The sequence below is a fragment of the Melozone crissalis genome, unplaced genomic scaffold, assembly GCF_028551555.1.
Source record: "Melozone crissalis strain CALT ecotype California unplaced genomic scaffold, PUWL_Pcris_2 ptg000159l_1, whole genome shotgun sequence".
In the NCBI taxonomy this organism is placed as follows: domain Eukaryota; kingdom Metazoa; phylum Chordata; class Aves; order Passeriformes; family Passerellidae; genus Melozone; species Melozone crissalis.
The window spans coordinates 585,666-598,373 of record NW_026535930.1 but is presented as its reverse complement, the minus strand read 5'-3'; positions in this window follow the sequence as shown (position 1 = coordinate 598,373).

Here is a 12,708-nt window from a genome sequence, read left to right as displayed (position 1 = left end):
GCTTGCAAGGGTTTCAGGGTGAACAGAGAGACGAGAATCTTGACCTCTACCTCTTGTTCAGAAGGCTGATTTATTATTTTATGCTATATATTATATTATTACTATGCTAATAGGAATAGAGAGAAAAGTCTCAGAAGCTTGCTAAGCTAAGAATAGAAAAGGAATCAATAATAAAGAAGCTCTCTCTGATTCTGTCCCAGGGAGAGCTTGGTCTCTGATTGGCCCTTAATTGTGCACATCCAACATGAGCCAATCACAGGTGTACCTGTTGCATTTCACAGCAGCAGTTAACCATTTTTCACATTCTTTTTCTGGGGCCTCAGCTTCCCAGAAGAGGGAAAAAACCTAAAGAAAGGATTTTTATGAAAAGATGTCGGTGACACTGCCCCACAGAGGGAGAATTCCTTTGTTCCCCAAAAAGAGAAGAGTGGGGAAATTCAGAACAAAACCAGCAAGGTAAGAATAAAGGAAAAAATCCAAGGGTGTTGTATCACCAATGAAGGCAGCAAAACAGCGACTGGGATTTGCCAACCTCAGGTAGAAATCTTTTTGTAGATTTAATGCAAAAAATCACCTCTGAATTGGATTTATCAAGATTGGATTTGTGGAGGAACTCAAACGGCTGAAAGATGACCATGGAGGGGTGAAGGTCTAGCTCGAGAACACTTTTAAAAAGAGAAATACACCCAAATTTCTGAGAAAATAAAACTGCCTGAAGGGTGAACTTTAAGTCACCAGGTAATTGGAGCAGTTTGTATAACTTGAGAAGGAAAGAACTATACCAAAGAGGTGGGACATGCCCCCTGTGAATCTACCTTAATTGTAAATTCAGATAATAGAACTATGACCTGGTGGCCAAACAAAACCGATGGGTATTGGAGAACAACAAAGAGAAATGATTGCAAGAGGGACGATCAAATTAATCTGTGCTGGTATAATAGTTCTGTAGCTAGCCCTTACCATTCCATAGAAAATATAGATCCCTATTGGAATCAACCAGACAATATAAGTAGAATATGGAAGGCCCCTGATGGGCTATATTGGATTTCTGGACAGCGAGTGTACAGTCAGTTACCCCAGAGATGGAAAGGGACCTGTAGGTTAAGAGTTATCCAACCCTCCTCCTGCACGCTGCCCTGCTCCAAGGGAAATGCACTAGAGAAAGCCCCACTTGATAAAGCCATGGGCAATAACAAGAAAAACCTAAACCTTTTGATTAGGGGCAGCTATAAATAAAAGTGAGTGAAAATGAATGGCACTCAGAAAGGATCATAAACTTTTATGATCTGGCTATTGTGGGCTCAAAACAGATCTGGGGAATATAGAACTCCAGACAATATGTTAAATCAGTTGATAAGACTGCAAAAGGTAATTGAGGTCACTTGGAACAAAACAGCTACCCAACAAAGCATGCCCATGCTAGTAACCGCCTATCTGAGCAGATGGGCCTTGGACTATCTAATGGCTGAAAAAGGATAAGTTTGTGAAAAATATAACACATTAAAAGGCTGTCTAAAAATAAATAACAATGGAAAAGTTTGATCAAAAGAAGCGAAATGCACCTGTTAAAAGTTGGAACCCCTTTGGGCAAATCTGGTGGTTTATACTAGCTGGACTCATTATTGGAATTGTTGCCTAGACCATTTTTTAATCTCCTGCATTATGTAAGTGAAAATACCACATATTGAATTTGATCAAAAAGAGAAATGAGGGAATGTGAAAACCTGGAATTTTGGGGATGTAGAAGATACCAAGATTCAGTCTTTTAATAGAAAGCATGAATCAATAGATCAGAAGAGAAAATGGGAGAAATTGTGCCAAATGAATATGATTAGTGCTAATAATTGCAACTGTATTGATAGTTTAGAAAATATTTGTTAAAAGGTAATAGAGGAAAAGGATATGTAATTAGTGGCATGAAATAGATGTTCATGGAAAAATAGGATAGAGGATGGAGTATTGAGATAAGCAATATCCTAAAACAGAATAGGCCTTGTGAGGAACAAAACTGGGACAACTCCCAAAGCAAAATTGGTCTTGGGATGTTAGATAAAGTTAGAGGGTTTTGACAAAATGGTTAAAAAGAGCAGGCCTCAGGCAGAAGTTTTGTTAGCATTGCAAATACACCAAAAAAGTTTTCTAAGCAGTAGAGCAGACGTGACAAATAACAATAGACCTCTGTAGAACTGGCTTATGGATTGCAACAAGGTTATTTAATGTGTATCTTTAGAAGGTTAGTATGAATAGATCTCTGTTCTTTTTCTCGGTTGAACAAGTCTTTGTTTTAACTACCATTACCTGTGATTATATGATTGGATAGAATTCTTGTCAATGTGTGTTGCTCTATGTATGACTGGCTGAAATCTAGGCCGAGATGATTTTATGCTATGCTGTAAGGTAACACCTCCTTGGCATTTCCTGTGGATCAGCGAGCTGTTAACATCCTGTCTCCATTGTCCTAACAATGTACTGAGACTAATGTGCTGAATAAATGGCTCATGTCACTGGTCCAGATGCTTCGTCCTGTTCGTGATTGTATCTAGTTTGCCGGCAGCAGGATGGACAAAACTGGGGTGATTCCAGGTATCATGTAATAATAAGGCTCATTTTTGGAATATAATGCTGGCTTCTATAACACAAGACTTGGGGCACATGTGCAACCTGTGGGATTGCTCAAAGGACAGAGAGGATGAGGAGAAGCCTTCATCAGAAACAAGCCCTGAAAAGCCAAATGACCCTTCAGGAAAAGGTGGAGTATGCGCTCTGTAGTACAGTGACATAGATTTCAGGAATCAAAAATAGGAGGGGATTTACAGGAAAAGATTGATGAATATGTGCTAGCATACAGTATATAAGTTGTGTTTGGATTCTTTTGCCTTTTGTACGTGAGGCACGTTGAGAAAAACCCTCCCTGTACTCTGATCAATCAGTTTTGCTTATGCTTTATCCAAACCACAGCCAAATTATTTTATATCTGCTTGATAATATTTGATTGTATTGTTTTATATAAAATTGCTGCTCAATTAAAATTTGTGCTAAATTCTAATTTTGTGGTTTATTAAATTAGATGTATAGGGACCTCATTCCTAACAGTGTAGTCGCTTTTGTTTTATTCATAACAGTGTAGTCACTTTTGTTTTATTCTCTGTGAGAGGACACAAAGTTGGCAAAGCTTTGCTAAACTTTGCTCCTCCCTCCTGTCTCTGAAAAAGCCATGTCTTACAGTGCCCTGTGTAGTGGTTTTGGTGCTGATCAATCACTATGCACTCATTTCCTGCTGATCAATCACTACTGCACTCATTTCCTGCTGTGAGATAAGGTCTGCAGAAAGTGAAAGCAGGCTTAAAACTTTAAAAGGGTCTAAAGAGAATTTTATAAATAGTAACTAAAAGGAAAATATTAGCAAGAATCAAAGTAAACCCTTTAGAAAAATTCTAAAACTTCTCGTCCTCCCACAACTTTTTCTTTTCCACTGACAAATAAAGAAACAAAACCAAAAATTTCTAGTTAGTTTACTACCTCTAAAAAGTCTTTCTTCAGTTCATTTAGGGAGAGAAGTCCCTCTTGTTAGTGTTATGGAGACTTCACAAGAGGAGAGACAGTTTCTCCTGGTTCTTAATTTGGTCACAAATAGCAGCTGCCTGGGGAAAATTTATCGTGAAGCTTCTCTCATTTTCTACATCCTTCCTACAACTTCTTTATGAGTCATATTGACTTCTGGGGTATTGCTTTAAATATGAGCTGGTTAAAGGCAAAAGTTCTTATCATTAATTTCCAAAATCATCCTCATCACTGGGAACAGAGATTTTCTCCTGGCAGTACGGCATTCTTCTTTCTTTGAAATTTGAGCACCTTCTCATAAAGTTTTTGCTTTAGACTTCCTGAGGGCAGATTTTGACCTATTTAGGATACTTACTCAGAAAGTCCCTTGGGAAGCAGCCCTTAAAGGAGTCCAAGAAATGTGGGTGTGCTTCAAAACAGAGATCTTGATATCACAAGAACAGACTGTCCCTGTGTGCCAAAAAAGAAACTCAGTGATACAAACATCCAGCCTGGATGGGGAATGAGGGTTTGAAGGAATTTAGGAATAAAAGGAGGAAGTAACATCTTTGGAAGGAGGGTCAGGTTTCTCAGGAAGTATTTAAGGGGGCTGCTACGGTATGTAGGGAAAAAATTAGGGAGGCCAAAGCTCAGTTTGAACTTAATTTGGTAACTTTTGTAAAGGATAATAAAAACAGTTTTTACAAATATATTAATGGTAAAAGGAAGGGTTAGACCAGCTTTTGTTCTCTTTTGGATGTGGGAAGGACCTTAGTAACTGCAGGTGAGGAGAAGGCAGAGGTGCTCAATGCCTTTTTTGCCTCAGCAAAGTGGAAAGAGGGCTTGTCCTCAGGACCAGTGTCCTCCTGGGTTGGCAGTCAGGGGATTACAGCTACTTCAGCAACTGCTGATTTAGTGTGGAGGCCTTTGTTGGATATCAATTTGAACCCTTCATCTCCCCAGAGTTTTATGTGTTATAGGGGAAAAGTGACTTTTCTCCATAGCTTATAAGGGGATTTCAGCTTTAAAATCAGAGCATCTCCTCGTCCCTCCCATCTGGGACTTAACTTCCTCCTCACTGACCATGATGTTTTCATGTTGTTCTTTTACATGTTTGTATCTTGTTCTTCTCTCTCACTCGAGTTAGGACTGAAGCACTGAAAGGGTTTGTGTGCTGCTTGGAGCCTGCAGATGTTTGCCCTGACCCCGTTCCAGACCCGGAGCTGCGGTTGGGGAGCGGCTCCGATCTGATCAGCCCGGCCGGAGCTCAGCAGCAGCAGCAGCAGCAGCAGCAGCAGCAGCGCTCGGGGCTGGGCTGGCTGGGACAGGGGCGGCTTCTCCTTGCCCTGCCCGATGGCTGCGGCCGCTTCTCTGCGGTAAAATCCCGATGCTGGCCTGGGGCTGCTCCCGGGGCTCGGCTGGGCCGGGCTGGGGCTGTGACAAGCAGTGAGATGAGAGCAAGGCCGGCTCCATCTGGCTCGCAGCATCCCCTTCTCCCTGCCCGCGGCAGCGGGGCTGGGATGGGGAAGGGGCCCAGCCCGGGCCCGTGGCAGCGCCAGCCCGGCTGGGTACCTCACTGCCGGCCAGACAGAGAAAATCACGGGTTCCTTTGGTCTTATCATTGCCTTTAACAGAGGTGTGATAGTGTGATAGCTTCTTAGTGGTTCAACAGACGGTTAGTTAGAGAGAAACCATTTTTATCACCTCCCCAAATTCTTCTCATGTCAAACTGTTACTCACTGTAATGCTCTCTTGCCCTCAGACAGTTTCATTTGTGTGAATCATCTTGAAAATGTGGCTGAGAAAGTACCTGAAATACAGTGGAAAATCCACTGTTCCCTCTCCTGGTAAAATATAAAAGTTTAATAAAGGACTTTAATAGGAGACAAAGACAACTAAGCAGAGGTTACAGCCAGGTGTGTGTTGGCACTCAGCGTGGAGCACACCTGCTAGTTTGGAAGCACAAATTATATAGTATTTCTTTTGCATCAGCCTGGTGCATATGTAAAATTTTCCCCAACACCTGCTAGTTTGGAAACACACTTATACAGCATTTCTATTGCATCAGCCTGGTGCATATGTAAATTTTTCCCCAAACTAGTTTACATGCCCCAAGAACTGTTTTGCATGGCTCCTCCTTGGGTCCTGCTTTTTCAAGCACGTTGTGAAGGTGATGATAAAATTAACTAAAACCACTTGGTTGTGGTTTTAGTTAATTTTATCATCACCTTCAGTTCTTGGGCCTGGGTCCACACTGCCTTCAGAAGATGAGTGCTGATAGTTGGCATCATCTATTCCTTGGATATTATCTCAACCAAGCAGGCATTTTAACACAAGCATATCTAGATCAGCTATTTCCAAGTTTTAGTTAGCAACAAAAATAGAAACTATGTACTTTCAGCAAAGTCACTTTAACACCACACATATAGAATCCATTTTAATATAGGCAAAAGGCCAACACCATAATATATATCTATAACACAGTGTTCATTTTTTACACTTTACCTGAAATCAATGTTTTCCAGTTGATTTTGATGTCAAAACCATTCAGTGTAACTGCTCTCCATACAAGGAAACCTTCAGACATGTTGACTCTTGCTGCCAGTAGAAGAGAATTTTCAGTAATTTCTGCAGTTTGCAGTAGTAGTCTTAGTGTTCATGTGCTTCAGTAGTGTTCATCCAGCCACACTTCATGTAAAAACAGAATTGCCAAAGAAACAAATATTTCAAGTTAGACCTAAAGTGTCTCTGTATTTAATGTTCTTTTGTGTGTCAGAGAAGCTTTGGGCTTAAAAGATGAAAATCTTCCTCTGTTAAAAACAAAGAGAAATTTTACATTTATGGGACCCTCATTTTACCTCAGATGTCTGTGACGACTCATTGGTTTTGCCCCCTAAATGCGAATGCAATTTTCAGCACCAGCTGGGCTTTGCTGGAAATGCTATTGGGGACCCACAAGAAAAGTTCCTTATTTTAGTGGCTGAGACCATGGTGAGGTTTATAGCATTTCCTTCTCTCAGGTGGGATCTGATGACCCTGAGGTGGCTTTGTCTCCTCAGGGATTTCATGCCCTGAAGAAGCAAAGGCTGATGGTATGTGCTTGATCCTCTCCTGTCTAATGGGGAGGAACAGCACCCAGCAGAGCTGGAATCACCTTCTCCATTCCTGATTTCTCCTGCCAACAGATCACTGGGCTCTCTTAGGGAACAGAAGTCACTTTTCCTTTTGGATGGATGACCTGAAGGCACACAGGGGCTGCAGGTTAGGACTGCTTCAGAAATCCTTTTGGCTTGGAAGGATCCTTCTACCTAAGAGCTGAATTGAGAAACAGACAGATGTAGTGAAGCCAGGGAGATAACTCAGAACTGTTAGGAGGATCCCTGACGGATTTTCGGCTGTTTAGATGGTCTGGGAAGGCCCGAGGTGGCCTTGGGCCGCCCGCGCTCCAAAGGACGAGAAGGGACTTCAGATCTTTTCTCTGTCTCGGTGTTTATTAAATGCTTATCTAAAAGATTTTCTCTGGGCCTGACAGAGTTCTGCTCAGCAGTCAGCCATGGGCACACACTGAGAGCCCCTGGGGCGGTCACCTATCTTTATACTCGGAGTTACGTATACAATATTTATCATTTTTCTCCAATACCTTTCACCCTTATTAACCAGTACACTTTAGTAAGGTCCAATACCAAAGTGCCAACATCACCACAGAAGATGGAGGCCAAGAAGAAGAAGAAGAAGGAGGAGAAGGGCACGCCCCAATTCCTCCATCTTACTTCTCTAGACCCCCCTGTACAGAAGTCTTAAACCCTGTATCTCACACTCCAATTAACTTATCCCTTCACCATTCACCCCAGTGAAATCCTCCTATCCTCATACTGATGTCATCTCCCATGTGGGATCAAAGTCCAGCCACCAGACATTTCTGGCAACATTCCAGGACTCCCGAGCCCCCAGGGGTGGTCTTGTTCACCCTGCACCCCAGTTCTGAGAGGCTGAGATCCCACAGATCCCAAAGAAACAGATCCCTAGAAAAGACTGCAGTTGTTTTTTATAACAAAGTTTCCAGCAGAAGTTTCTGGACTCCAGGTGAGGCATGGAATAGTTTAGCAGTGTCAGAAACAGCAAATCCACTCTTGGCTAAGAGTTCCCAGCTCTTCCGGTGTTACTGGCAGAAGTTACTGTAATTAATGTTCACGCAGCAGAAAACAAAGTGACCACAGGATGTGACATCATCTGCCTATAAAGTTAACTTGTTTTATGGTTCTAGTTTAATCTCCTGCTAACCAGGTGCAGCTGCCTTCCTGCCTGTGGCTGCCCTCTCATAGCTGGGTCTCAAGGGCTTTGTTACACTGCAGGGATTCAGATGTCCTAGAATCTCTAGCACTGCTGTAGAAAACTAAATATATGCCTTGTAAAAGTGTACCTTAAGTCAGCACCGAGAGCTGTACATCAAAGTGATTTTCTGTCTGACTGAAGCAAAACTTCTTTAGAAAACAGGAGACCGTACATTGATGAAAATTCTTTATTAGAAATTGCAGTTGTTTTCCACTCAAATTTCCATGCATAACACAGACACCTTTCCCCCTTTCAGTCCAAGATGAAATCTTGATGAACACCTTTGTTTCAAAGTCCCTGTCCCCCTGCAGAGAGGCCTGGAGCTTTCCTTTCCCTGTCCCCAGGGGACTGTGAGCTGCCCTCCCCAGCACCAGAGCCACACCGTTCCCCTGCTCAGGTAAGAAGTGAAAGGGGCCCCTGGACAGAGCACAAGCTGCTGAGGCAGTGGGCTCAGGCTGTTGTGAGTTCCTGCCCCAACAGCCCATGGGAATGGAAGGGGTGAAAAATGCCCCGAGTGCTGTGCACCAGCAGTGACCCTCAACCAACCTTCCCAATGCTCTCCCTCGAGCTCCTCAGGCTCTGGGGAACACAGGACAGCAAAATGGGCTCAGTTTGGCCCTTGGAGGGGGAGAGGCAAGTAGCAGAATCCAGCGTGGTCTCTGACCTTTCCTTTAGAACAGGCCTGTGTGTCCCCAGCCCAAAGGCTCAGAGGGGGCTCTTTAAACGGTGCCACAATGTCCCCTTGCCCACCGTGTCACGGTCCCACGAGGAGAGAGCCCGGGGGCATCGGGGCCAGGAGAGCTGTGCCAGAGAGCTGTGCCCGAGTGTGCCCGGCCCTGTGTGCCCGTGTGTGCTGTGCCCAGGTGTGAGGGCACACGTCCTGCTCTGCCGTGGGCACTGTGTGTGTGTATGTGCTGTGCCCAGGTGTGAGGGCACACGTCCTGCTCTGCCATGGGCACTGTGTGTGTGTATGTGCTGTGCCCAGGTGTGAGGGCACACGTCCTGCTCTGCCATGGGCACTGTGTGTGCTGCTGTGCCCAGCTCTGTGCCCAGGGATGTGCTGCTGTGGGCACGGGCTGTGTGCCCTGCTGTGGGCACGGGGGCTGCGTTGCACTCTCAGGTGTGAGTGGGGCTGTGCACAGCTCTGTGCTTGTGAGTGTGCACAGGTTCTGCAGGTGTGAGCACGGCTCTGTGTGGGACAGGCGTGTGTTGCTGTGTGTGACTGCACACGCTGCTGTGCTCAGGCTCTACGTGCCAGCAGGTCTTTGCTTGGGGCCCGTGTGCATTGGTAGGGACTGTGCACAGGTGAGTGTCTGTGCAGCACAGGTGTGCTGCTGTGGCAGGCTGGGTGCACACAGGTGGGTGCTGCTGGCAGGTGCCGTGGGGCACAGGAGCTCTGTGCAGGTGAGCAGGTCCCTGTGTGTGTGAGCACTGGCTCTGCACATGTCCCTGTGTGCACTCATGGCTGGGCACGTCCAGGGACACGGCTCTGGGTACACGGCTCTGTGCATCCAGCTGCTGTCCCACCGAGAGAAACAGACATATATATATATACATTTATTTATACATGTGTGTTTGTGTATGTGGCACTACCCAGCTCTGCTGGCTGGGGTGGCCCCTGGCTCTCCGTGTACACTCTGTTCTTGTAAGGAGAAGAATCAGAGGTATTGGGGCAGTTTCCTTAAGGACCAACAAGTAGAGTGAAACAAGAATCAGAGGGCAAGACCAGGTTGGCCCCTGTGTTCACCACCAAGAAGATTCCATAGCCCTGCTGTGGGCAACAATCCCATAGGCATGGCAAGGTGGGGGCAAGAAAGGCACCCCAGACCTCTGTCATTGCTCAGCTGTCTTTTAATACAGCAGGAACCAGAAGGCAAGACTGAGTTGGCCTCTGTACTCCCCACTAAGATACACCTGCTATGAGTAGCAGCCCCATGGGCACGGTAAATGGGATAAAAAAACCAAGCCAGACCTCTGTGATCTCATTTTGTCCATTCCAAATATGTCTGTCTCAAGAAAACCTGAGATTTTTTCTGTTCCCACTGTCCTTGCCCACATCAACAGATACCAGTATGATTAATTAAAATGTTTTTGAGAAGAGCAGATTATCAGAATCAAAAATTAGAGCTAACTGTTTGAGACAAATGACTCATAGGAAAAGAAAAGGGTGGTGTGTCATAGATGAATTATGTAGTGGTTGGCTCTCACAATTAGGGGATTATTACGTGTATGCTAGGAGTCCCCTTTCCCTCCCCCTTGTAGCAGCCTCAGTTCCCAGGGCATTTGGGGAGGGCTGGCTCATTACCAGGAGGGGCCACAGGACAACACCTGAGCTCCAATCAAGGTGTGAGGAAGTGATCTCCACCTGTGGAGGGCAGAGAAGGAGCTCACTGACAAAGCTTTGGCACGGGCTGAGGGTATAAAAGGAAGAGCATCCATTTTGTAAATGAGCCCGTGGCTGACAGTCCCAGAGACCTCCAGAGCGGTAATTTTTCCTTATTCAGTCTGTTGTTGTATTTTTTTGTTAAGGTTAAATAAACCTTGAAAAATTTAAAAGTGAGGGTCGTTTCTCACGTGTTCCAAGGACAGTCTCATCTTCAGGCCAGTTTGTGATGATTTCCAAGCCTCCAGGGCAATTTGGATTTCCCAACTAAGCTTGTTGCATAATGTAATAAATTATAAATATAGGTATTGGATTTTGCATTTACATAATAACTTTTCTTTAGCAAGCTATTACTGATCACAAAAACCTTGATATAGTACAATGTGTAATTACTGCATTTGATATAGTATAATGTGTCAGTTTATGTATGCACTGTATAGCTTTAATAAATACACATGTAATAGATACTCTCTTAGACTGTAGCATAATAAAGACTGTGAAATGTTGATTTACAAATTATTTTTTCATTTGTACCTAACCCAGAAAATGGTGTAAAATAATTAAGTGATTTCCCACATTCAGGGATATCCTTATCAGAAAGACAAAATAACAGAAACCAGAGCATGGAAAACAAAAGTATTTATTGACCCTCATTATCAGGGAGTTAAAACACAAAAATTTAGAACCACAAGGAAGCATGAAATGTAGTAGTTTAAGGTACAAGATGTCCTGAAGACAATTCAAAAGTTAAAAAACTTTTAACAGTATGTAAATTCAAGGTTATGTTTCAATTCTTCAGAAGGCTTAAAAAAGTACATGTAGATCTATAATGAAACACTACATAGAAAAAATAGTTTCACTTGACCACGTGCAAAGACATGCATGGCAGGTCGGGATTTTATCCCTTAACAAACAATTATAAAAAGTGTAAATAGTGAGCCCTATTTCCCACACATAATGAGGGCAATGCACTCACTGCACGCAGCATTGGTGGCAGGATGGATTGCAGAGACTTTTCCTTTGCAGCCCCAGCCCAGCGCTGGCACTGAGGATGAAGAGGCACTGAGGTGACCCTGAGAAGAAGTGCAAGGCACAGGGCGCAGCTGAGGAAGGACAGCGCTGTGCTGGGCTCAGAGGTGAAGCTGGCACTGCCCAGCTTGGAGAAAGCCTGAAGGGGTCTCCCCCCTAGTCCAACTCGGTAGAGCAGGCTTAGCTCCTGAGCAAGGCAGTCCTATCTGGGTAACTCGGTCCCTTTGGAGACAGGGTGCCTGAATATCCAGTCAGCCCGAATAGCCAGCTCATAGCCGCTGGCTTCCATAGGCATGCTTAGTGGATTTCAGCTCTTTAGCGATTATCAGCTTTCTTATGATTTCAGCTCTTTGCATGTGACGGTGCCAGAGGGCTAGGGGGAGAAGCAGATGAGAGAGAGGAGAAGAAGGGTCCTGGCATTCCACAATGATGGTTTTCTAGAGGTGCATGAAGGGTTCCAGCGATGGCTCTTGTTCTGCCAAATGGGCTAAAACAGCCCCTTTTTATAGGGTACACAGCTCACTTTCCCCTGCCCTTACTATTTGAAAAACTTGTCCAATAATAAAAGTTAGGGGAAAGTGACCTATGGGGTTACAGAGATAAGAAAGGGTCAGAACGGCAGAAGACAGGAACTTATTTTGCTATTTCATCCTGACTCAAAATATCCTGTTGTTAAGCCTCGACCCTCCACGGGGCCTAGACAAGTCCACGGAGGCTGCTAAAAGGTCCGTAGAGCAGCCCCTATTACAGGGGAGCTTGGGCCTTGCTGCAGAGATACGGCCGCTCATTGGAGCAGTTGCCACTCCTGAATCTCTCATCAGCCAGGTACACACACTCAGAAGTGTCAAAGACGGGAACCCTGCAGGGAGGAGCAGAGGCAGCGCTGGCTGCCAGGGGAAGCCCTTGTGCCCCTTTGCCCCCAGGCCCTGCCCGGCTCCCCGGCACTCACCGGGAGCTGTAGCTGCTGCCGTCCCCCCAGTGCAGGCGCTCGCCCCGTCTGCGCAGCCCGAGCCAGAAATCGACGTTCCCGCGGAGGCGGAAGAGCAAATCCTGCCCAGGAGAGAGGAGTGGGAGCTGCCCCGGCCCCTCGGGGGGACACGTGCCCGGGGCTCCCCCCGCACGCCGGGGCTCCTTCCCTGCAAGGCCCCGGCCCAGGGCTGCAGCCCCGGCCCTGCGAGCACCGAGCCCGGCCCAGGAGCGCCCCCAGGCTGCCCTCAGCCACCCCACAGCGCCCGCAGCCCCTCACTCACCATGGCCTCCTCATCCTTGGCAATGGCCAGGGAGGCCCCGACTCGGAGCACCGTTCCTGACCCTGCTCCCACGTGCTGTAGTCCCTTGAGAAGTAGTAGCAGACCCCCTTGTGCCCAACCCAGCTATGGGGACAGCCCAGAACACACTGTGGAGTCGCAGGTGTGACTGGAACC